This window comes from Tursiops truncatus, chromosome 1, assembly GCF_011762595.2.
Source record: "Tursiops truncatus isolate mTurTru1 chromosome 1, mTurTru1.mat.Y, whole genome shotgun sequence".
NCBI classification, from domain to species: domain Eukaryota; kingdom Metazoa; phylum Chordata; class Mammalia; order Artiodactyla; family Delphinidae; genus Tursiops; species Tursiops truncatus.
Window position 1 is genome coordinate 138,572,198 of NC_047034.1, and position 24,016 is coordinate 138,596,213.

General features: G+C 52.8%; 1 protein-coding gene across 14 annotated transcripts in view; it reads left to right on the top strand.

The window, feature by feature from the left end:
- SSBP3 (single stranded DNA binding protein 3) overlaps positions 1-24,016 on the top strand; it is a 164,904-nt gene that overhangs the window by 87,941 nt on the left and 52,947 nt on the right. The window contains exon 1 of one of the 14 annotated variants that reach the window (XM_073789421.1): positions 11,060-11,188. The exons of 12 other annotated variants lie outside the window; for them this stretch is intronic. The gene's annotated coding sequence lies outside the window, so the exon portion shown is untranslated. Of the gene's footprint in view, positions 1-11,059; positions 11,189-24,016 lie in introns of those variants that run through there. One more of the 14 variants, XM_073789422.1, reaches the window with a different exon arrangement.

The following is a 24,016-nucleotide window of genomic DNA, read 5'->3' on the forward strand; positions in this document are numbered from 1 at the left end:
ACCCCTGGAAGGTGTGTCAGTGCGCTCTGTTTTCCTATGTATACCCAACTCTGTGCAGACTAACCCCCGGGCCCCCCACAAAACCTCCGTACTCTCAACGCCTTTAGAAATGTCTGTGACAAAGTGACCAAGTGTTTTTTAAAAGAGCTCCCCCTCTGCGATAAATGCCAGGTAGTGACTGAGCCCGCCCCCATCCCCCCACCCCGGGGAGAGAGAAGAAAGCCTGGCTGAGTGTTGAAGAACTGGCGGAGAGAGGGTGCGAGGCTGGCTGGGCCTCCCTGAAGTCCCCGCGGCCTGCTGGCAGCAGCAGGCACGGAGACGGGCATCTCATCAGAGCCGGGCAGATGGCGTTCACCTGCTCGGGATGCGCTCCCTGGTGCTGGGGCCCTTGGAGTTGCCGGGATAATAACAGACAGCTGCCAGCTCTGGGCTGAGGTCTGCGGGCATTCAAAGGCTGGGAAGTGTGCAGGGAGAGGGAGCGGCTCCCTTGCTCGGGGCCTCCCCACCCGCACGGCTCGCCTTTTGTTTTGAGATTTGTACCCCCCTCCCTCCCACGTCAACATCCGAGCAACAAGAGCGTTTTAATAGAGGACAGTTCTGTTTTGGAAACGACAAGAAAGCGCCTTGTCGAGTGTGACCTGGCCTCTCCTTTGTCCGGCCTCCCCCGCTTTGTGTGCGCCTGCATTGGGTTTTGTTCCAAGGGGCAAAGGAGTTGGACATGGATTTGGTGTGTTCCTGGGGTTTTCTTTCTTTTTCCTTTCTTGGCAGCAGCTAAGGCTTTTGGTTATTTCTGAGCATAGGGCATTTGGGGAGTTGGGGATTTTCGGGACCACTCCAGGGTCTTTGAGTTACCGTGTGGCGTCAGGAACAGTGAGCGGCAGAGAAGACAACTTTCTGACCACCTGGCGTTTTCTCAGCCCATTGTGTACGTGTGTAAGGGACAAGTAATTTCTCACAGCGCGGTCGGCCTCAAATCCTAGTAGGAACATTTCCCAAAATGTCAGTGGAACTCAAGGCTGACTGTTTTGAGAACCACCTTCGTTTCCCTTCTCTGTGCAGAGAAAGGATGCTGGTGTTTCCTTGGTTACCTGGTTACGACGTCGTGGTTAAGTCTGCGCAGGCCGGCGTTGACTCCATCTGGCCTGTCCCGGCAGCAGCAACCAGTCTCATTAGGCTGCTTGCAAAAATGTGTATTGTTTGGGGGCCGCTCAGTTTGATGGGGTCGGGTAGAAATTTTATAACCTTCCTCAAGACAGAGCTCACGCCTCACTCCTTCAGGCCGAGAGTGGAAGGCAGGTTTGCCAAGCAAACTAGTGGTGTTGATAAGATGAGGAAATCTGCTTGATGATCTTCCGCTGCTCAAAATCGGTGTGTTCTGTGTGCTTCCATGCACTGTGTGTGCCTCATACAGTCTGTCAAAAGTGCGGTATAACTGTGTTACAGTGGTAATCAGACCAGCCATTCATCTCCTATCTCTCATTATTCCAGATCAGTGGAATTTTTCTTATACAAGCCACTGGCAGAGATTGCCTTTTTCTCAGATATTCTCTTATTATTATTAATTTTTTGGCCGCACTGCGCAGCTTGCGGGATCTTAGTTCCGTGACCAGGGATCGGACCCGGGCCCCTGGCAGTGAGAGTGCAGAGTCCTAACGACTGGACTGCCAGGAAATTCCCTTTCTTATGTATTCTTAATTTTCAGAATGGACCTAGCAGTGAATCCCTGCCCTCCTGATCAGTGGCCTATCCTACTCTTCTGTTAATTGATGAGCAACTCTGGTGAGGGGCTTGGGAGTTGTTTGTTTGGGGAGGGAAGAGATGTGCTTTCAAATATTGCTTAGTTTACTCTTTTTAAAATCAATTAATTAATTAATTTTATTTTTGGCTGCGTTGGGTCTTCGTTGCTGTGCGCGGGCTTTCTCTAGTTGTGGCAAGCAGGGGCTACTCTTCGTTGTGGTGCGCGGGCTTTGCATTGCGGTGGCTTCTCTTGTTGCAGAGCATGGGCTCTAGGCACGCGGGCTTCAGTAGTTGCGGCACGCGGGCTCAGTAGTTGTGGCTCGCGGGCTCTAGAGCGCAGGCTCAGTAGTTGTGGCGCACGGGCTTAGTTGCTCCGCAGCATGTGGGATCTTCCCGGGCCAGGGCTCGAACCCATGTCCCCTGCATTCGTAGGCGGATTCTTAACCACTGCGCCACCAGGGAAGTCCCTGCTTAGTTTATTCTATAAACTAGGGATTCAAAGATAAATGAAGACAGGGTCTCTGCCCTCAAGGAGCCCACCATCAAGTAAAGGCAGACAGAGCACTGAACACAGTACAGTGGTGTAGGTTCCATGCAGGGTCCGGGCCAGGCTATGTCGGGCAGGGAGGATGGGGAAGATTGGTTCTGCAGGGTCGGGGGAGAGGTGGGGTGGGTATAAAGATTGGTGGAGAAGGTAATTACTTAAGAGTTGAGAGTGGGTGTTTGCTGAGCAGCCAGGACGGTGGGGAGGCAATGTGCCCTCGATTCTGGAGCTGGAAGAGCAGGAGGAGAATGTGATGGGAGTGTAGGGTACCCTGAGGTAGCAGGGCCCGCGTGGCTTCTTAAAGCCTGGGCTTCGTTCATCCTGGGGGCTGTGGGAACAGGGAACGGCTGGAATCCTGTCTGAGTCTTCATTGTTTCAGCATTAGAGTCCAGAGGTTGAGTGTCAAGGTCAGTAACGGTGGTGGGCCCCAGTGGAAAAGCCTGTGGGTGTCAGGTAGACCCCCGCTCTGCCAGCTACCACCGTGTGATCCTCGGTAAGCTAAGCCTCAGTTTCCTGCTCTGTGAAATGGATCTTCTGAAGTATTTATCAGTATATCTTGAGGTTGGTGGGAAGGTTGATAAAGAGAAGTGATCATAAGTGCTTGGCACCTGGAAGCACCAAATAAACATGTACTGTGATTATCATCTATGTAATGATACTACCAGTAAGAGCTCTTAAGAAATGTCAGGGTGCTGGCCTCACTCTGCCCATCCAGCGTCTTTCCCATTCATCCTAGGGATAGCCCAGGTCAGGGGTGAACATGGTCGGGTGAGGCCTTGCTGTGGCCGTGGCACTCTCCTTCTGTTACACAGCCTGGTTTCGAATAACCTGATGTTTGCCGATAATGAGCCTGGTGTCCTGGCCTGAAACTCTATGCCTGTTTGGGCCTGTAGCTTTCCCCCAGTCCTCCAGTGGATGCGCTCTGTGACACACAGCCGACACCGGGCTGGGGCTTATCGCACCAAGATGTGCATTATCGTCTTCCTCCCATTCTTCCCCTTTGCACTGCCTCCTTGGGAAGGCTCCTTGGGTTCTGTGCAAGCAAGACTTGGTCTTGTCCTGGGAGGGCTTCCCATTCCAGGAGGAGGAATAAGAAAGGAACCCAGGAGCTGCCAGACTGGACAGAAGGGTGCCAGGAGTTGAGGACAGGGTGGGAGCGGGGAATCCATTCAAGTAGGGGGGAGTCTGGGAGAGGCTGCTGAGGAATGTAGCGTTTCTAAGGACCTTGAAGGTTAGGGAGTTTGCACACATGTGGAGGATGGGAGGGTATCTTGGTAGAAGATAAGATAGATGGAAGAGAGGAAACAGCTAGCAGGTAAGGGTGACTGGGCTTGGGACAAAACTGGGAGAGAAAAAAAAAGGTCTGCTAGATGGAGAACCAGACAGTAATGACCCTCTTTGTGCCCTAAGACCAAATGAGAGTTTCCTTCTGCCTATGGTGCATCTTTTATAAAAATATCCAAACTTGAGACCCCTTGCTGCCTCTCTGTGTCTCCCAGTTGCCTGCAAAGGAAGCCAGTGGCCCCCGGCTTGAAGCTTTCTTCCATTTTTAGGAACCTTCCATCGGCCTGTGCTTGCTCACTAAGGTAGCTTTCTGCTCTCCTAACCAGATCTAATTTGCTGTTCCTCAGCCGTGACATCTGATAATAGAAATTTGACTCTTTATTGAATGCCTGTTGTGTGCTGCCCACTGTGCTAGGCAGTTGCTGTGACCCCATTGACTAGGGAAGGGAGGCATTTGGGGGACCAGTGACACTGGGAAGGGAAGGTCCTGGCTCTGTGCTGGGTAATTTACATTTACTGAATCTCTTGGTTCCTCATAAGGACCCTGTGGAGTAAGGTAGCAGTTCCCTTCTTACTCGGTAAACAGCCTGAAGTCTCTCAGCTTGCAACCGTAATCAAAGCTGGGATATGTTACCTCTAGCTGTGCTCCCGTTGCCACACCTCCCCCTAGATGCACTCAGCCCTGTTCTCTGCCCTGTCTTTCTCCTGTTGTGTACGTGCTGGCCTAAGAGTCCTCCACTGAGAGCGGCACCAGGTCCCACACATCCTCGCCCCTTCACAGTGGTGGTGGTATGGGTTTTTCTGTGTTGCCTTCTCAGCAGCTGCTGTAGTGGACCAAGGCCCATCTCAGCAGAGGACAGCTCAGGCCCAGGGGTTGTTCCCATGAGTGAGGACCAGCTTGTTCTCTGAGAGCATCCCCAAGTTCAACCTTCAGCCTTGTACCAACAGTATTCCCTATTAGCAGAAGATCCTGGGGTCTGGCTCCAGCGACCCCTCGGGACTCTGCTTTTCCAGCTCTGCCCCGGCTGCCCTCTTGCCGCCTGCCCCCTGTGCATGTGGCCTTTGCACATGCTGGACCTTCTGCCTGGAATGATCTGGTTTTCTGGAGCCCCACCTGCTGTACCGTTTGCCCACCCCTACTTCCCAAACCCTCGTTCAGGGCCCGCTTCCTCTGAAAGGCCTCTTCAGCACCCCTGTGGCCTACACGTCTGGTGCTCAGTTAGAATGTATGTTTCCTGGTCCTCAGGGGAGACCCGCTCTAGAGCTCTTTAGCTCAGGAACTTGAAGCATTGCTGCTGTTTTCTGGAAGGCAGCTAGGTGGGTGACTGGTTCTAGGCCCCTGGAGTTCCATGGAGTCATTGTTCCCAGCTCCCAGTTCCACACGGTAAACAGCTTGGCTGCCTGTTCTTAGTAGAAGGCCCAGGTCAGAGCCCTGCCCACTTCCCATGCCTTCTGTCATTGGGCTCCCACATACCCCAGCATGCCCTCCCCCAGTTATATTCAGATCTCACCCCTGCCCAGGCATCCTGCACAGGCTCAGGGTCCCTCCACCCCAACCCCAAGCTTCCCCCTGCCCTGTCTTCTTCTTTCTCCTTTTCTCTTGTCTACATCGTCATTCATTCAGCAAACATCTTGGAGGCAGTGCTGTCCAATAGAAATAGAATGGGAGCCACAGATGTCGTCTTAAATGTTTTGGTAGACACATAGAAAAAGGTAAAAAGAAACAGGTGAAATTAATTTTAAGAATATATTTAGTCATAAGCAAACATGTCCAAAATATCGTCATTTTAAGAAGTGATCAGTATAAAAATTATTGGACTTATTTTACATACTTTCTTCTCATACCAAGTCTTTGGGATCTGGTCCATATTTTACACATCTCAGTTAGAACTGCCCACGTTTCAAGTACTCAGTAGCCCCTTGGGGCTGGGGCTTCCACGCTAGACCTGTGGGTGTGGGGAGTTAAGAGCACGAGGTTTGTAGAGTGGTGGGCTTGTTTTATGTTGTCTCTTGACTGTGCCATTTATTGGCATTATGGCCTTGGAGGGTGACGTCCGCTCTCTGAGCTGGTTATCTGCAAAAGCATGCACCCTCACCTCATGGGGTTGTCGGAAGAACTGAATGAGACGGTGCATTCACAGGCTCAGCACAGTGCCCAGCACATAGTATTGATGATTGTTTTTGCTGAAACAATGACCTCCTGAGTGACTACCAGGGGCTGGCTTGGTCCCAGGACCTACCCCCTGGCCCCTGGGCTGACTATCAAGGTGGTCGATACCGAACTGCCTACACAAGGGCCATGAGGGACAGGGAGATGGGCCCGCTCAGGACAGGAGCTAGCAGGAGCATCGAGGAGGGGGTTGGTAATCAGGAGAGGCTTCCTGGTGGAGGCGCCCCCACCCCAAGCTTACCTTCTGTCCCTTGGCCTCCAGAGCCCTCTGTGACGACACCGGCGCCCCTGCAGCTCCTGTTTGCTAACTCTTCGTCCTGTGTAATTAGTGCGGTGTGCCTCCCTCTTGTCTCTAATTCTGTTGTACGGCATGTACTCTATTATATCAGGGTATAACACTGTGAGGCTGGCAGTTATCTTGTTCACTAATTGTTTCACGTGTCGGTCTCGTCTGCCCTGCCAGATTACCTGCTCCTTCTGAGCGGCCTGCGCCGTCTTCGTGGCTTTTGTCTCCGCAGCCAGGGAGGGCTGGGCATCAGCGCCCAGGTTCGAGTCCTGCATCTACCACACTGATTTGGTCTGTGGCTGCAGACAAGTCACTCTCCCTCCTTTTACAAACAAGCAGGGTAACACGGGCATATTTAAGCCCCATTCAGCCCTAACATCCTCTGATTCAGTGGGTATCCCTCCACTGGCTGATCTTGAATGTGCTCAAAATGGTGCACGGTCCTCCTTTGCTTAACAAGTAAATATGGAACATCCACGAAGTGCCAGCTGTTGGGAAGATCATGATGAGCGAGACAGATTTCTACCCTCAGGATGCTTACGGTTTAGAGAAGGGAACAGATTTAAAGGAGTAAAAATGTCCATATTGTATTTAATCAGAGTTTTGATCTGTATTTGTTTAGAAGATCTGCATACATTTTGCAGAGCCTTGCCCCGTACTACGCACTGGAGGTGCCCTCACACGTACCGGCTGGAGGGGAAAACAGACACACGGACACATGCACAGGAAGATGTCGTCACGCACGTGGGAAGGGTCGGGGGCACCAGGCTAGAAGAATGGAGGTGGGGGGCTCCTGGGGGGGGTTTGCGCCTCCTGCCCAGCGTCCTAAGTGTCGCAGAATCCGGAGTGAAAAGCACAAAGTCAGCGCCTCCTTGCTTCCCGTGGAAGCGTCCTAAGGCTGGGGTGTTTTGCTGCTGCCTTGCATGTATGATTTAGGGGAGGCTCGGGAAGGGCTCTAAACCCAAACCAGATGAAGGCGGTGCCTACGGGTGCCTGGGAGCTGGGGACGGCCCCGGGAGCATGTGGCTGGGTCACCCTTTATAATTACAGCACTGCGGTGAAGGCCCCGGAACCCGGGGTGACGGCGGCCGGGGGATGCCAGCTTCCCATCTGCTTGGCCTCCTTTGGCTCTGAATGGATTAGTTCTGTTTGGGTTGGAGCTTACTGTTGTGTGTGTTTTTCATCCCCCTCCCGCTTGTTCTCTCTCCCTGGCCCGAGCGCCCGCTCAGAGCTGTGAGGGTCCTGGCGCGGAAGGGAGAATTGTGAAGTGGCCATTATTCAAACAAGAAAGGGAATAATTGGAGTTTGTGTTCTTCTGGGCTTCTTTGGAAACTGGGATGTGGCTGGGGGCGGGTGGGAGTGAGGCCTCGGGAAAGTGAGAAGGTGGGAGCGGCCGTAGAAACTGGGGTGCGGTATGGTCCGTGTGAATGACCCCACCTGGTACGGGGTGCCCCTCAGGTTAGTTGGTGCTGGGAAAGCAAAGTTGATCTGGTGTTCTTGCAAGTCGGGTGTCTGAGTGGGCTCTGGTTCACACCAGGCGACCCTGGTGAGGCTTTTGTTGCAGGCAGCTGCTCGCAGAGAATGGGTCCTATGGGCTGTGTGATGTGCTAAGAGACTCCGTGTGGGCCTGCCACTGACCTCGTCAAGGGACCTCTGTCTGAGCCTGTCTTCCCAGTCTGTCAAGTGGGAATGGTGATTCCTATCGTGCAGGCTTGTTCAGGGGGGATGTAGGTAAGTGTGTAAGACCCGGCAGACCAGAGAAGTGTTCGGTAGAGCCTAGGAGTGCCCATGCCTTCATGCCACTCCAGGGACACAGGGCACATGGGGGTGTTGGTAGTGCCCGTGGACGCTGCTGGGTTTCTCGTTGGGCTCAGGGAGCTTTTGCAGGTAAAGCAGGCTTGTGGGGAACCAGTGCTGGTTTTACCTCTTTGAAGTAGAAGGGCCGTCCATCTTGTCGGGGTCCCTCAGTCTCTACTAGGAGCCCTGCTGTGGAATGGGTGTTTTGGAGAGAGGGGTTGGGAAAGACAGGGGAAACAGCCGTAGTCTCGGCCTCTTGGAGTCCATGATTCTAGCTTAGAATCAAAATTTTACACATGTAGAACAATTAGAGAAAAATAACAGATGGTGTCTGATCAGATGTCACCGCCCCAGACTGCCCCACACCCCAGCAGAGATAATCCTCCTTTCTCTGGGATCCCGGAACTGGGTGCAGGCCTGCGCGGTATCCTGCGTTGCGCTGGTGTGTAATTGGTCGTTCGTGCCATTAATAGTGCAGCAGCACATGTTTGTTGAGTGCTCCACGTGCCAGGTCCTGTCCTCAGTCCTTCCTCCTGTTTTGGTTAAGCACCTGCTCAGGACACTTGAGCCAGTGTCTCTGCTTGGGGCCTCCAGGCTGCCCTGTGCGTTCCCTGCTGCTGGGCTCCAGAGCCCCTGAGCCGGCTCTTCCCGTGCTGCCTCTCGACCTGTCTGGTGCCCCTCTTTCTTGGATGTTTCATCCTGGTAGCCATCTCCTGAGTTGGGTCTTGCTGTAGGAGCTTCTGGCCGACCTGGAGGAGTCGATGAAGACCCTGGCCAGCCACCGGTCCAGCGCTGCCAGCCAGTGGTGTGATGTCGACGCTCCCTTATCCTCCTCGGGCCTTTGTTCTCCTGACTTTAAAAAGCTGGAGTTGGAGTAAACCATGTCTCTGGTGTTGGTTCTGAGACTTCAAGTTTCTTTTGGAAGTTGTGTTGGCCTGGATATGCCTTTGGTGTGCCGGACCCTTAGCTGGGTCTGGAGATGCCTAAGAGGCCATCTGCCTCCTGGAATCTGATGGTCTAGTGAGAAAGACGGATGTAAGCAGATGCTGATGTTGCTGTACAGGGTCCCGTCACTGCATGTCCCAAGAGAAGGCTCTCCTGGCTCGACCCAGAGGGCTTCCTGGGTGCGGTGGCATTTTGTGTGGGTCCCCAAGAGAAAAAAAGAAGCAGAAGATGATGACTGAAAGGGAAGAGTGTGATGAGAACATTCCAGGGTAAGGGAATAGTCTGTATAAACGCTAGGAAGCTTGAAAAGACTTGCTACATTCAGGAAGGAAGGCTTGGGGGGGGGGGCGGAGCCAGAGCTGTGAAGGGCCCAGCTGGGCCGCGTGAAGCTTGGAGCAGGTTCCTCTGAGGTTGTGAGCCTGCCTGTTAGTGGCCCGGTTAGGTTTGCTTGGAGAAAGGAGGAGGGATAAGGGGACGACTGGGGCAGATCCACCAGCGAGGAGGCTGGTGCACTGATCCGGCCTTGAGGAGCGAGTCCAGTTGAAGGGTGGGGAAGACATGGCCTGGGGTATAGTGTGGAAGCTGGGAGTCAACCTGGCCTATGGAGAATTGGGAGGATTACCCCCCGACTCTCACACATTTTCCTAATAATTTGGTGCCCTTGTACCCAAGATGGTGGGCTTAGGGGTGATTGTAAACAGCCTGGATTTGCTGAGGGCATTGGAAAAAAATTAAAAGCCACCTCTGTCTAGATTATCCAAAGAGCAAAAGCATGGTGGAATAAGGAGCACCCTGGCCTGGTCCTGGGCGTGTCTGTCTCTTACTGTGGGGCTCCATTTCCCCTTTGGTGAAGATGGCAGGGGTGGGGGAGGCGTGGGACCAGTGCCTGCAGTGTGCTAGCCTGCCCCCATGACTGCCACCTTTGTTTCCAGGGGTTGGAGGATCATGCAGGGCAGGGTGGCTCCGTTCTTGGCAAGTGGAGTGGGAAATGCCAGTGTCTTAACGTGAGTTCCAGAGGGGGTAGGGATGGGTGTGTGTGTACTCGGTTAGGTGTGCCCCCAAGCATCTCCCTTGGACAGGGCATCTGTGCTCATCCAGCTTGGAACCTACACGGAGTCCCTTCCCTTCTAAAATCTCGTCTTCCCTGTTAAACATTAATAATAACTGACCACTAAGACTGAGCCCCCAACACAATCTGGGCGGTTATCGCCTGTGTGTGTATGTGTCTCCACGCCTGTCCTTGACCCAGCATGGCACCCAGAACAGAGCAGAGCACGCGTGTGTGTGTGTGTGTGTGTGTGTGTGTGTGTGTGTTTGTTGTTGCTACTTTGGAGCCACTGCAGAATTTCTCATCACTGCCAAGCTACTTCCTCGGGATATATTTAGATAGCGCGAGATGAGCGAGAAGTGGGCGATGTGTATTTGCACAGGGATGTTTGCACACGTTGACCGTGGTGTTTTTGGAGCCGATGTCCAAGAGCTGGCTCCTTGCTCAGCCCTCCTCACATACTTGTCGGGGAAGGGCTGTGCGTACCTCCTTTCAGGGGGACGGGGTGGGTGGGGTGTAAGGATGGGGGGCAGCACAAGCCTTCTCTTCCAGAGAAGCCATGTGGACCCCAAACCCCAGGCCTCTGCTCTCTCCCTCCCATTGTGAATGAAGTCAGGGTTGAGAGCTGCAGAACGAATGGGGGATGGCAGCTGTGAGGCCTGCACTCTGCCCAGAAGGGCTGCTGTCTCCTGGTGTGGGGTGGACGCCATTATTGCGCCCTGATAAGATGAAGACAATTACTTGGTGGTTTGTATTTATTGCAAGTCGTGGAGACAGCGCCGGCTCTCCAGGGTGAGGTAGGCAGGTCTGGCCCTGCACCCCTGCTCTAAGCGCTTTCTCCCACTTCCTTCCCTCCTGCCCCCTTTGCAGTGTGCCCTTCTTCTTTCAGTCTGAGTGTGCGCCATCCGCATGGCAGCATGGCATGGTAGGGCCCAGAGGGGTCCGACTGCAGCCGGGGGGCCTTGGGTCCAGAGCGGTCCTCTCGGACCTCCCCAGACCTGATCAGCTTACAGTGGGGCGGGGCAGTGCTCTTCTGTTATTAAATTCAGAGCCATGGTCTGCATGATGGAGGCAGCTTTAATGAGATTAGAAAGCTTAACCAAGAGGCCAATTAAATCTGGGCCCGTACCTGTTTGGGCGGCTGTCTAAGCCCCGACCTGCATCCGGAGGCTTCCTGCAGGCCTCCTGGGAGCCTGGCTGGGGAGGGTGAGGGGCAGAAGAGGCTGCCCATCTGGCTAGCCACCCCCAGACCGGCGGCTGGTCAGGGCGGAGGCCAGACCCAGGAGGGATCTTCTGGGACATCTGATCCAGGAGCTCCCCAAAGCTGGATCCCTACAACCTCAGGAGAGCAGCGGCTGCGTGGTTGAGAGTCCCCAGGTGATTTTTTTTTGGGCTGTGCCGCGTGGCATGTGGGATCTTAGTTCCCTGACCAGGAATCAAACCCGCACCCCTTGCAGTGGAAGCGTGGGGGTCTTAACCACTGGACTGCCAGGGAAGTCCCCCCACAAGGTGATTTTGATATGCAGCCAAGTTTGGGAACCAGGAGTTGAATCCACCCCCGTTGTTTTATAGGTGAGGGGAAGGGACTCATGGGGGCAACCAGCCAGTGACTCCTAGCTACAAACCTTTGTCACTATAGTGTCCTCCTTCCTTTCCAGCCCCTTGGATTGTCTGGGGGCAGGGGATGCAGTTGCCCTTCCATTCACACCCAGTTTCCTGTTTGTTTCTTCACACTCCTGTGTCAGGTAGGCCAGGCGGGGAATGGTGACTTCCCATTTCACAGATGGGCACGTTAAGGTTGAAGAGACCTGCCTCACACTGGTTCCAGCACTGGAGGGCCTGATTGTAGGGTTAAAGTCTTTCCTTTCCATGACTGAAGTCTTCCTTCTGGTTCCCACCTGGTCCCTACAGGGCGTGGGCCTTCCTCGGTGGAGAAATAGTGGAGAGGAGAGTTTAGAAGGAGTGTGCGTTCAACAGAGTAATTATCGAGCACCTGGTGGATGTAGGCCTGGCACTGTCCGGGGGAAGCAGAAACTTTACTTTCACAAGCTCTGTGAAGCAGGGCGTATTATTCCCATTTTCTAGGTAAGACTGCCAAGGCATGACATCTTGGGAGACCCAGGTCTTAGACCTTTCCTGCCCTCCACCCAGGTCCGTGGGCCCGAGGCTGTGTCTATTAGCAGAGGGGCTGGGGGATTCCTTCCTGTTATAAGGTTCTAGATTCAAATTTTCTGGAGGCCTGTGGATTACCCAAATCTGATTGAAAACTCCTGTCTTCAGTGGAGAAGAGCAGACAGAAGAAAACCAGACTCTTTTAGACCAGATTTGCAGCAGAGTGGGAAGCTTGGTCATCATCCTTTAAGGCTGGTCCTGCCATGTCTATGTGACTTGCACCTTTCAAGCTAGGAACAGAACTAAGATTCATATTCAGCCCTTTTCCAAGGTTTCCATGTTTCTCTTCTCCAGTGATTGCTTGAGAAGAGAAACATGGAAACTTTTGGAAGATAAGACCCCTTTGTCCCTTTTGACATTTGGGTTTATGAGAGTATGTTCTGTTCTTTAAAGTTGCATCTTTATAAAGGAAAGAAACAAGAAGAAATTTCCCGGAAGAGCCAGACCTAGCCTTGTCCAGAAACTCTCCCACAGCCCCGAGTCATTCAGCAGTTATTGATTATTAGACATAGTAAATATTTGGATTCTACTTTTTGGAACCAGTAGTCCTGCAGGGAGATAGCCTTTGTCCTTGTAATAAGGCCAAGTAGATAGTGTTGGAGGAGTCACAGAATTTCACGTGGACTTGGAAGAAGAAAAAGTCATCCTGTCCGGTGCCCAGGGCAGCATGAGGGATGGATGGATTTAAATGGCAGACACCAGCAGGGAGGTGGGCATTCTGGTTGAAGGGATGGCATGTGCAAAGGCTGGGGACCAACATGTGCTTCTCATGGTTGAAGCTTGGGGAACGAGAAAAGTGGGAGGTTGGAATGGGAGGAAGAGAGAGGCTGAGATGGGATCATAGCCCTTTCATTATCTCCTTGTTTGCATTAACTCATGCCAACCCCAGTAGAGGTATTGTCTTGTATCGGGGGAGAGTATCTCAAGACAGAAGTGAAGTGTCTGCCTCTGAATTAGCCAGGGAGCTGGGGAGCTGAAGCTCCTCCCCTGGGTCCAGTGCTCTGTTCACTTTACCATGGCAGCCCTTGGTTAGGAGTTCATTGGTATTGAATGTTCCATTGGACGCCTTGTTGAGAGAGTTGCAGGTGGAAGCAGGTATCTTCTAACATTGAGTTCTAGCTCACGAACCTACTCAGGGACTGCCGTGCTTGCTTTGGGCTGGGAAGGAGGGACATTTGAGGTGGCCATGGGTAGGTGACTAGGAGTTCTGCAGGCAGATAAAGGCAAGGTGGTGGAGGAGCTTGTTGAGCAGAGAAAGTAAAAGTAGCACATACAGTGTCGCGGGGGGGGGTGGTCTTTGCCCACCCTCCGCACCTTCTCTCTGCCTCTTACCCTCCTCTTTTCTCTGCCCTGTCAAGTGAGGGGTTGAATCAGGGAGGAGGAGGAGGAGGAAGACGCATTCCTACTGAGTGAGCTCAGGGCTTGCTCTGTGGCTTGTCTCTGATTCCAAGAACCACGTCTTTTTTAAACCTGTGGCTTGGAGGGTCCAGCTGCGAAGGGCAGTCCTCAGATTGGCAGAGGATTCCTCTGTCTGTGGGGTGCATTTTCTAGGACACAGAGAAAGGCATCTCAGGGTGAGAACTCTGCCTTGATGTCTTCCTCACCTTCCGCCCAGGCGGGACCCCTCCCACCTCCACCTGTCCCCAAGCCCTGAGGTAGTGGGCCAGTTCTCTGGCCCCTCTAAGAAGCCTGTGGAAAAAGTGGCTCTCCCTGGGCCAGCGGAGCAGACATCTGCCTTCAGGGAGGCTGAGAACCGGGGCATCCACCCTGTCTGAGAATAAACAGCAGGCTCTGCTTTGGAGATGGAAAGGAGGCTCGACTCCGAGGGCTGGGAGAGGTGGCTAGGTCTCAGCAGCTCATGAAGACCAACGTGGTACCCTCAACTGCACCCAGCCCACTGGGCCCAGGCTTGGCTTCCTTCCAGAGTGGGAAGGATGGACAATGGCAGTTTAGCTCCTAGAGGCCACCCCACTCCCTCACATTGCTTTTGTCCTTCTTGGAACTACAGATGCTTTACCCAGATGTTAACCTAAGCTGTCTCCACAGCTGTCTTGGGAGGGGAGGTATAATGATGATCTCATTTTACTGACCTGACTCTAGGAGAAGTGGCCACCCAAGTCATTTGCCAGAAAGGCCAATGACTTCTGGTTTGCCAGAAAACCTGTGCCCAGGTTTTCTGAACACCCAAAGCTTGGGTTCTGCAGGCAGAGGAAACAGCCTGTTTTAAAATGTGTGTGGGGATGGTGGGGTGCGCGCGCACGTGCACGCGTGTATGTGTGTGTGTGTGTGAGATCATCGTTTGGAGGGGAGAAGGTAATTGTGTGGATGTGGCCAAATGGTAAGTTAGTTGCTGACTGAGTTAGCTAGTCTTGCAGTTTGACCTTGTGGATGTGGCGACTATTCTTGATAAGCAGGATTTCTGCAAGAACTTGATTCATCCAAAAAATATTTACTGAGCCAGCACCTTCTCTATGCTGTGCACACCATTCCGGCCCCCATCCCTGCAAAGACAGTTGGCTAATTTAGTAAGGAATTAACAGTCAGATGTGACAAGTGCAGTGATGAGGAACACATAAAGGAGGAAGAGGAGTCACCTGGGGGGAGAGAGTGGAGGTGAGTGTTCCAGAGAGAGGGGCTGGCCTGTGCGGTGCGGTGGCTGAGCGTACCCATCAAGTGACTTTGGGTGAAAGAAAGGCCTTGTAAGCTAGAGAGTACTAAGTATATGTGAGTAGTGATAGGTTATTCTTTTTCCAATGGGACTTAAAGGATCTAATTTGTTGGACCCTGATGAAGGTCTCTCTATATAAAGACCTTCCTTTGTGCTTTCGATACCGTATGGATTGATGGGGGGAGTTGGGGGTGGACCACTGTGGGAAATCTCGTGTATGTTTCAGAAGCCAAGTTTGGGTCAGAAGTCGCAGTAGATAAAGTCCCCTGGCCCCTCTGAAGCCTTTGACTGGTCAGGTCATCTCTGGTCCTTCCAGGCTGGGCTCCGGGCCCTACCCCCTTATCAGTTTTCTCACTAGGATCCAAAAGGCTGAGTGTGCCCTTGCACGCTCTGGCCCCATTTTGCGGGGATGCTAACAAGAAAGCCCTGCCTTGTGTGCCTGGTAGACACTCAACAAATATCTGTGGACCTCTTTGTGACGACCTCCGAAGGGCAGCCCCACCTTGCCCTGCAGCGCTCTGGCCAGGCCTCAACAGGCCGCAAAAACCCGCTCTGCCAGCCGGGCTGTGTCGAGGACTGAAGTAGCGTGCGTCTTAGTTCATGCAGGACCTACCCCTTTAGCCCCTCTGCGTCACTTTTGGAGCAAATTAAACAGTCCACCACCCTTAGAGGGCCTCCTGCAAGCTTGCCAGGGTAGGCTCTGTTCTAGAATGCCACCAGGCAGCGTGGGAGATGAATTGTCTTTGAGGGGCTGATACCTGTAATCACAGAATTTGAGTCAGTCAGACTGGCTGTGTTTGGTTCCTTAGGGACACTGAGTTTCAGAGCTATCACCGTTCCTGCCTCAGAGACAGAGAGAGACGCGTGCACACACAGACGTGTCCAGGATCTGTGACCTCGTGAATCCTCCTGTTGGGGGTGTTAACAGTTCTGTAAATGCCCGTCCTGGCTCCCTCGTCTCAACACCACTCCCTGTGTTTGTTCAGAGCCCCGGGGACTGGGAGCAGGGCAAGACACGGGTACTTTTCTCCAGTCTCATGCAGTGCAGCGAACCTTCATTGTGCACCTGCTGGGTGACTGGCCTCGTCCTGGGAAGGCTTCCTGTACCTGCTGCGTTTAGGTTTGAAGGGCAGGTAGCGCAGCAGGGGAAACCATAGGGAAGGCAGGAGCCTTCGCAGAAGGAAGGGAGCGCTAGGCGTGTGTTGCTGGCACAGCCAACCCGTCAGCATCACAGGGGGCCAGGGCGGCGGGTGGGGAGTGAAGGGGCTGAGTTCTGTGATCTCATTCCTCGTGTAGCCTCAGGACTCACCCACCTTAACCCTGCACCTGGGGCTCCGAGAAGGGGGCGGGGGTCGCCCTGTTCTCATTCACCTAGCTAGTTTTGGGGGCGTTATCATTGAGGTCAAGCTGTAGTGCTGTTTTGTGTCAGCTAAAGAATTTGACAGAGGGGAAGCAGTGTGGGCTTTGAAGTCAGCGAGACCTGGGTTCAGATCCCAGGACTGCTAACTTCCTGGCCTGCTGTGGAACCATGGGCAGATCAGCTCTCTGAGCTTCAGTTTTCTTTTCTGTAACATAGGGATGATAATGCCACCTGCCCCCCGCCCCCGCCCCCAGGAGTTTGAGGGGATCAGAGATAAGTACAAGAGGGCCAGGCATTAGGAGTTACGTGTTACTGTCAGCTGTTGCTGTCCTGTCACTCCTGTGAGCAGTACAGGGAGAGAGGGAAGGTGTGGCCAGAGCATGCCATATCCGGAGGAGTAGAGCCCCGGCTGGGGCCCTCTCCCTGGCTTCCCCGTGTCCTGGAGGGCCGAGCCACAGGCCCAGCTGTTGCTACCCAGTTGCTGGTGACCTCGCCTGGCAGATGCCCAGGAGCCCTCCAGATGAGCTTCTCCACCTTCTGCCTCTTGGGCAGTACTGACACCTGAGCTGGAGGCAGGCTGGCACCCGGATTGCAGGCAGGAGAGCCAGCAGCTCTGTCCCCCATGTGACAGTTGGGCATGGAGGGCTGCCCAAGTGGACAGCGGCAGACTCTTAAGCGCCCAGCTTCTCGTGGCCTTGTTCGGTCCAGTTTCCTTTGTGTTGTGACCTACATCATCCTTATTTGCTAAACCCTCTGAGCAGGCAGCAGTAATAAATCAATTAATGACTCCAATGAGTCGTTCAGTGGCTGACAAAATAACAGTAAGGCCAACAGCTTGCATCTCTCCAGCAGTACCAAAGGACCCTGGTTGACTGGCATGGGGGATGAAACAGAGACTGTTAGCTAAATTAGCGCAATTAGTACTTGCTTTAAAGGCTTAGGCGGCATCTGCTCAGCGCTGAGCCCGTGCGCCTGCAGACCTTCCTGGCGCATCAAGAGAGCCCAAGGATTCCCGGCTCCTTCGTTTACACCCCTCCCCAGCCAAGTGTAAACTTCCCCACTTTGAGGTCAGGGGACCCGGGTGAACTTTTCAGACTGTGCACCTTGTCCTGTCACAACAGAGGCTGAGCCGAGGGAAGGTGACTCTGTCCCTACTGAATCTGGCGCCAGCTGAGCAAAGTGTGGGTCCCCATCCTTGAAAGGTGCTCCAGGGGCCACACCTTTAACGATTTCTCTTAAACTTAAAAAGAGAAAGTTTCTAAAGTGGGTGGTTTTTTTGTTCTCTGCACACCTCAGTCCTGGCAGGATTAAGTTGTCGTTGGAACTGAGCATGTGTGCAGGCCCATGCGAGGGAATTTTCCACTTTGCAGAAGCAGCTGCCAGTGTTCTTGTTAAGGAGCTGTCACTGGCCACTATGACATGTTTGCAGTTGTAAGAGGCTCCTTTAAGACTGTGTGTGTGTGTGTGTGTGTGTGTGTGTGTGTGTGTGTGTGTGTGTGTGTGTGTGTGTGTGTGTGTGTGTGTGTGTGTGTGTGTGTGTGTGTGTGTGTGTGTGTGTGTGTGTGTGTGTGTGTTTTGCTAATGGTGTAAACCAGGGCCTGAAGCTCATCTCTCTTTAAGAAGAAAATCAGCGTTGTACAAACAGCGTGCTGTTGATCCACTCCTCACTGTTCATTTGCAGGGGAGACCTATAGCCCTTAATCTCCCTTGTCTCACGTGTACATGCCTAGGACCCGCGCCCTCTGCCACGCGGCCCAGCTGGGGAGGTGTTTGCACACGGGGGAGGGCACTCTGGCCGGCATCCACAGCATAACCAGGTATTAATTACACGGGGCTCCACCTCTCACACAAGCGATGCCCTCTGATCCAATTCCAAGAAGAAGCTGAGTGCTTCCTGAGATGGATGGGGAGGGGCCCGGTGGGCTCATGGCCGTGATCTTCTCAGCACAGAGAAGCCAGCTCCTCTTCCTCTTGGAAATGTTCCCACTGGGGTGCCTTTGTTTCATTTTTTTAAAAAGTAGAGGTCGCTTCTCAGAAGACCGGGTTCTGTCGAGCCGAGGACGTTGTCCTCTGATGGCCCTGACCCTTTCTGTGCCCTGGCCTGCCCCACGTTCATGGAATCATAAAAAACAAGTGTGCCTGTCTTCCATCTGGTGCTGTGTCGCTGGCTCAGGAGTTTGAGCCCCTTATCTGAAGAGTCATATTTAGGTTCCCCACACCCCTGCCCAGGGTAGAGACCCCCCCCTTAATAGACGATGATGAAGGGCTCAGAAAGGTAAAGTGAGGTGCCTGTGTACCCCGGCTGCTGGAGAATGGAGGGGCTGGGCCTAGAGCCTGGACCTCTCCCCCCACCCCTTTGGGCAGCATCTTTAAGCGTCAGTTTCAAAACAGACCAGAGAAGCTGGAACATGGCTAAAAGGTCTGGGCTTGACTTCCAGTTCTGCCTGTTCCGAGCTGAGTGACCTTGGACAAGTCCCTGAGCCTCTGTTTTCTCATCTGTAGTCCCTGCCCGGTTGTTGAGAGAATGGGGATGAGCTGCACCAAGGTTAGCTGGCGAGCTGGGTGGGCAGCCGGCCCCCCTTCCTTGGAAGAGCCTCTCTCTGGGGTGGGGGGGAGTGGGTAAGCCCCACGCCCACCCCGTCAACGAGATGGAGTGGAGCTCTGGGAGGGCGGAGGCCTGGCGGGATTTATGCTCTGAAGGAGAAGCTGTCAGAAGGCCTGGTTCCAGGGGAGGGCTAAGATGACAGCAGTAATCTCTCACCTCCCTATCACCTCCTGCACCTCCGAGGCTTGCCGTCCTTTAAGGCCCTGGCTTGAGTGCCACCTCTTCCGTAAAGCCTCCCTGATCCCCCTAATCCCCGCCTCGCGGCATCTGCCCCTGGAGCACCTTCCCACGTCCCTCAGTTCTCTCCGGAGACTCATTTCATCCCTTAGACCTTAAGGGCAGAGCTGAGCCTCTGTCATCTCCCACCGCGGCAGGCACAGTGCATCCCTGGCGGCCCAGGAGCCAGTGTCTGCTGAACGCATGGACATGTATAAAGCACTCGTAACCTTTTTAAACTCCCCACCTCCCTTGTTTCTCCTTCTCTTCCCAGGGTAATTTGCCTATTAGATCCAACAGACTCTTCACCGAGATCTTGCATTCCTACACACACGCGTGCACACACACACACACACACACACACACCCTTAGTGGAGGCCAGCTCAGTGGAATATTTGCCAGAAGGAGCAGAGTTAGAAGGCCAGTCTGCTTTGGGAAGAGAAAAACATGTGGATGATCTCAGATGTAGAGAATGCCTTGTGCTTACCTTATGTTTGTAATGATGCCTGTCGTTTCTTTTCATAAGCATCAAAAAGCACACAGAACTCTCCTTGAGAACTGCAGGGGTTGGTGGTAGAGTGAGAGGGGTGCATTATTTGGGTTTCTCAGGCCGAAATTGGAGGTGGAGGGACAGAGAGACTCAAGTTAGAACACTTAGGATAATGCACTTCTCTGGGCCTGTTTTCTTACCGGTAAACAGCAGTGACACCTTCCCAGGGGTGTTGAGGAGTAAATCGTACCCCCCTCCCTCTCCCCTGGTCTCTGGGATCAGGATAAAAAGGCGTTTGCTTCTCTCTGCCCTCTCTGCGTTCCTGCATCCATCCTCTCTGCTCAGGGGAGGCAGAAGTGAGATGGGGACTTAGGGGAAGAAGCTCTGGTGTCAGGACAGCCCTCACTTGGGCCTGATGGCCTGGCTGTGGGGCTTTTGTCACCCTTTCTCGGGTTGCTTGGCTGAGAGCTCAATGTGATGCCCACTTGGTTCGCTGTAGCAGCAGGACCTCAGCCGCCTCGCTTGGAGCTGAGCAGAGGCCCGGGGGCAGGAAGGCTAGCCCTAGTCACACAGCAGGTGGTTTGCAGCCTGAGCTGGAACCCTGATCCCAGGACCCTCTGTCCAGGGCTCTTTCCTCTCCTAACAATCCCCAGAAAACACCAGGCAGTGCTGGGTAACTTGGCTCTCCCCTTTTCAGAGGGGAGGCTGAGGCAGTCCCCGTGGCTCTGTTGTGGCCGAGTAGAGATGGAACCCAGGTACTCTGGCCTGGAGTGCGCTTGTGCCCTGTCCCCGCTGAGCCACCCCGAGGTGGCGTGGCCCACTGCTTCCTGTGCTTTCTGTGGCTCAGAGCATCTACCTCTGGACCCAGGTCCTCCCTCGGCGACGGGAGAGACGCCCATTCCTTCATGCACATGACGACCCCCTGGCTATTTGGAGGCAGGGACCCTGTCTCGCTCACTCCCGTGTGTCATCCGAACCTATTTTTAATGCCAGCTGGTTCTGTCTCTTCACGTAGCAACAGCTCTGTGTTTTCTCCAAGCTGCAGAATTAGAGCCTCTGTTCTCCAAACACATTCCCTTCTGTGGTCTGCACACAAAAGCAAGAGGCCTCTTCCTTACCTTCCCCTTTTGACCTTGCTTCTGTCCGTCTTGGCCTTTCCGTCTGGGTGATGAGATTCACTCCATTCCCTCAGCTACATCTTCAGTCGGTTGATACTGCTAAAATTCCCTCTAGGAAACTTGGCCCAGAGGGCCCCAGGTCACTCCAATATTTTGCACAGAATGCTGAAGCCTCTGTCTTGATGACACCTGTGTAAGCATCCCTCCTTCCCCAGGACACAAGCATCCCTCAAAGGGCCTCATTTCTCAGTGCAGGAGTGCCCCCGCCCCCGTGAGAGTCCTCCACTGCCCAGCTGCGAGCACACAGCCACACACCACACACCACGTGCCTCTGGTGTCCTGAGTGCTGGCCACGTGGCCTGTGTTGAGTTTCAGTCAAGGAAGCCTACACTTGGTGGTTTCACATGTGGGCCCCGTGCTGCTACATGCCTGAGTATTGGGGTGGGGCGAGGAGGGAGGGGATTTGCGGAACAAAGTTCCATTTTGCAGCCTTGTAAACCAGTCAGGAGGGGTTGGCCAACCTGGCAGGAGTCCCGCCGTTCACTCTGAGCATGTTTTTATTCAGTTTTCCAGGAGTTTCGTGTGCATAGAACTACTTTAAAAAGAGAATAAGAATGGGTGGGGGGATTCCCATGCTAGTTTGTGAGTGGGGCTAACTGGGGGTCTCGGGGTAAGGCTGGAAGGTAATATCTTGTAGGGAACATCCCCCAGGTCTCCCCTTCTTGAAGGAAGCATGAATGTTGGTCGCCTACCACAAGATACTACAAGATCTGAGGTGGGAGGCTCCTGGGAGCTTGTCACTTGGTCCCTCTGGACTGACCCTGTTGTTCCTTGAGCCGCAGGGGACTCCTTGCTACGGAGTGAGGAAAAGGCCCAGCACCACATCCAGGACTTGCCAACTCCATTCGTTTGTGGAGCCTTGGGTGCTCTGGTGGTGGTGGGTGGGTTGTCAGTGGTGCATTGGGATGCCTGGCACAGGGTAAGATGGGGTAAGGTGGGATTCTCAGAAGTCCTGGGCCTCTTCTGCTGGGAACTCTGCCCCGTTGCCTCGAGCAGCAAGTCCAGATTCCCTAGCACAGCTTTCAGGCCTCCTCCCAGTAGGTCAGATCCTGAGGCCCCAGGTTTGAGCCCTGCATCTCTAGGGGGGGGAAGGGTGGGTGGGGGGAGAACGTGCTTATTCTGGGGCGCACCTCCAGGGGAGGTGTCTGGATCTCCCCTCACTATTGACAACCATATTTGGATGGCAGGGGAGGCCTATAGGTGGAGTGGCATGTGTGAAACCAGCTGATGTGTGTCTGGAGCACACAAACAGAGCTGAGGGGCTGCAGAGAACCCCTAAGCCCCGGTGGCTGTGTAACCGCCCTGGGATCATAAAGAAACGCTACTCTTCAGGGAGAAAGTTGTAGGATGAGCCCTCCTTGGAAGTCTCCCTGGCTGTGAACAAAAATAAAATACTTTACAGGGAGGGGAATTTTCCCAGCTTCAGGCAGATGTCTGAAGGCACCTCGGGCTTTCCAAGTGGACAGTATCCTGGAGGCTTGGAGGAGGCAGCTGGCTGGAGTGGTCCACACCGCTCGGTGCAAGGCCTGTTTTCTATTTAGAAAAGAATTTTAGTTAGTTTTTAAAAAATGCCTGAGTTACCAAACTGTGTGCCCTGTTTGATTCTGCTTTTTTTATTTTAGTCCATGTATGCACGTATGCATATACGGGTAAAGATTGGTGAGGGGGCTCCTAGGGGGTGCAGTTGGTGCAGGGGAGAGCCCAAGTGTCATCAGCTGTTATCTGCAAACTTCGATAACAATAGGTTTCTAGGCGGTTTTTAAATTTTGACCTCTAAGTGTTCTATAACGAATGGAGAAGAGTTAAAATTCAGGGTCTTCCTGTTCATGCAGGAACTGCTGTTTCGAGTCCCTGCCCCGCCCTGGGTGTATGGACTGGGCTGGGGAGAGCACCTTGGAAGAAGAGCCCTAGAGGTCACCTTCTCCAGTTCCACCATTCGACACGGTGGAAAGACTGAGGCCCAGAGAGAGAAGGGACTTGCCCACGGGCTCCCAGCCAGGACCCGAGCCCACGCAGGTGGTCTCTGGCTTCTGACTCCTTCCTCCCCTGCTCCAGCTGGGGAGTTCCATCCTGGGCACCTACCGCAGCCCCGATGTGTAGGCCTCAGTGAGTGTCATGGGGTTTGGGTTTGGGTTTTGTGTTTTTAGAGAAAACTCACATGAGACGCTTTGCTGAGTGCTTTAATGGAGTTCTAACTCCAAGTTGGAAACCACAGGGAGAGGCCAATTCCTAGCAATCCGGAAAGGCCTCGGCTTCAGATGGCCAGGTTTGAGCCGGTCTTTGACTAATAAAAAGTTGTAATCATTTATTGAACACCTGCTGTATGCCTCACATTGTGCTGGGTCTTAGAGATGGGTAAAACAGCCCCTGCTCTTGAGGAATGGGGTGAGGGCAGTGTCATGTTGATGGATGTGTGTGTGGGGGGGGGGTCCCTTGGATTGGGTTTTATGTGCAAGAATTATTTCTTAACCCTTTTGTCACCCTATAACACTGGTTGTTGCTTTCATTCTGTTCTTTGTCCTTTTCTGCTCCTTTGAAAGTTTTCCATTAGGAGCACATGTTCACTTCAAAATCAAAGAATAGCAGTGACTGTCATACTTCAGGACACAGAGTTAAGCATGGCAGAGCTACTTAATTCTGCAGCTGGAAGAGCCTTTAAAGGATATGGATAAGTTATCTCCTCAGCTTCCTGACGTTTGAGTCACCATTAACATGAGCTTCCTTTCATTGGAGGATAGCAAAAGTCCATCCTCCACCCAGATGTCAATGAATTATACTATCCATTTACTAGAACCATGGTTATTCCAGCCCTGATATTCAAAGGACCATGGGCTCACTCCTGATTTCGTAGGAAAATGAGATCTTGGCGTGAGGGAGCCTAGTAAGTCATGAGCCCAGGTTCAGGTTTTCATTTAAGAGGTTTTTAAAAAATTGGTAAGATATCTATATGTCATACCCTTAACATATAAAGAGCTCTTATATATCACTAAGGAAAAAAGTCAAATAACTAAATAGCAAAGGACATGAATGATTTGCCATTTGTTTTACTAAATGGCCAGTGTAAACCGTTTCAAAAGGTTAGTGATCCAAAAGATAAGTCAAAAATACCAGAGATCAAAGAGATATGACTTTGTATCTACTAAGTTAGCAAACACGGATGCAATGCCCTGTTAATTAAATTGGTTGAATAATGATATTAGGCTCATTGAAAAATCATGTTTTCTTTGGCCATTTAATGAGAGGGGGACAAGTGCTTATGACATTATTTAACAAAATACAGTGACTAATTTTCTTTTTACTTTGCTATGTTTTATAATAGGCAAATGTTTTATATTAAACGTTAAATGCTAATTTAAAGAACTGAGTTGCTGAAGCTTTTCAGATCTTTCTTTAAAAACAAAGCATAGTTTCTGAGCTGAAGGCTGAGGAAGAGTAGATGTGGACTCTAAGGAGGACAGATAGAAAAAGGCCACCTTCAGCCTGCTCTCCATGTAGATATTTGTTTTCTTGTCTGTA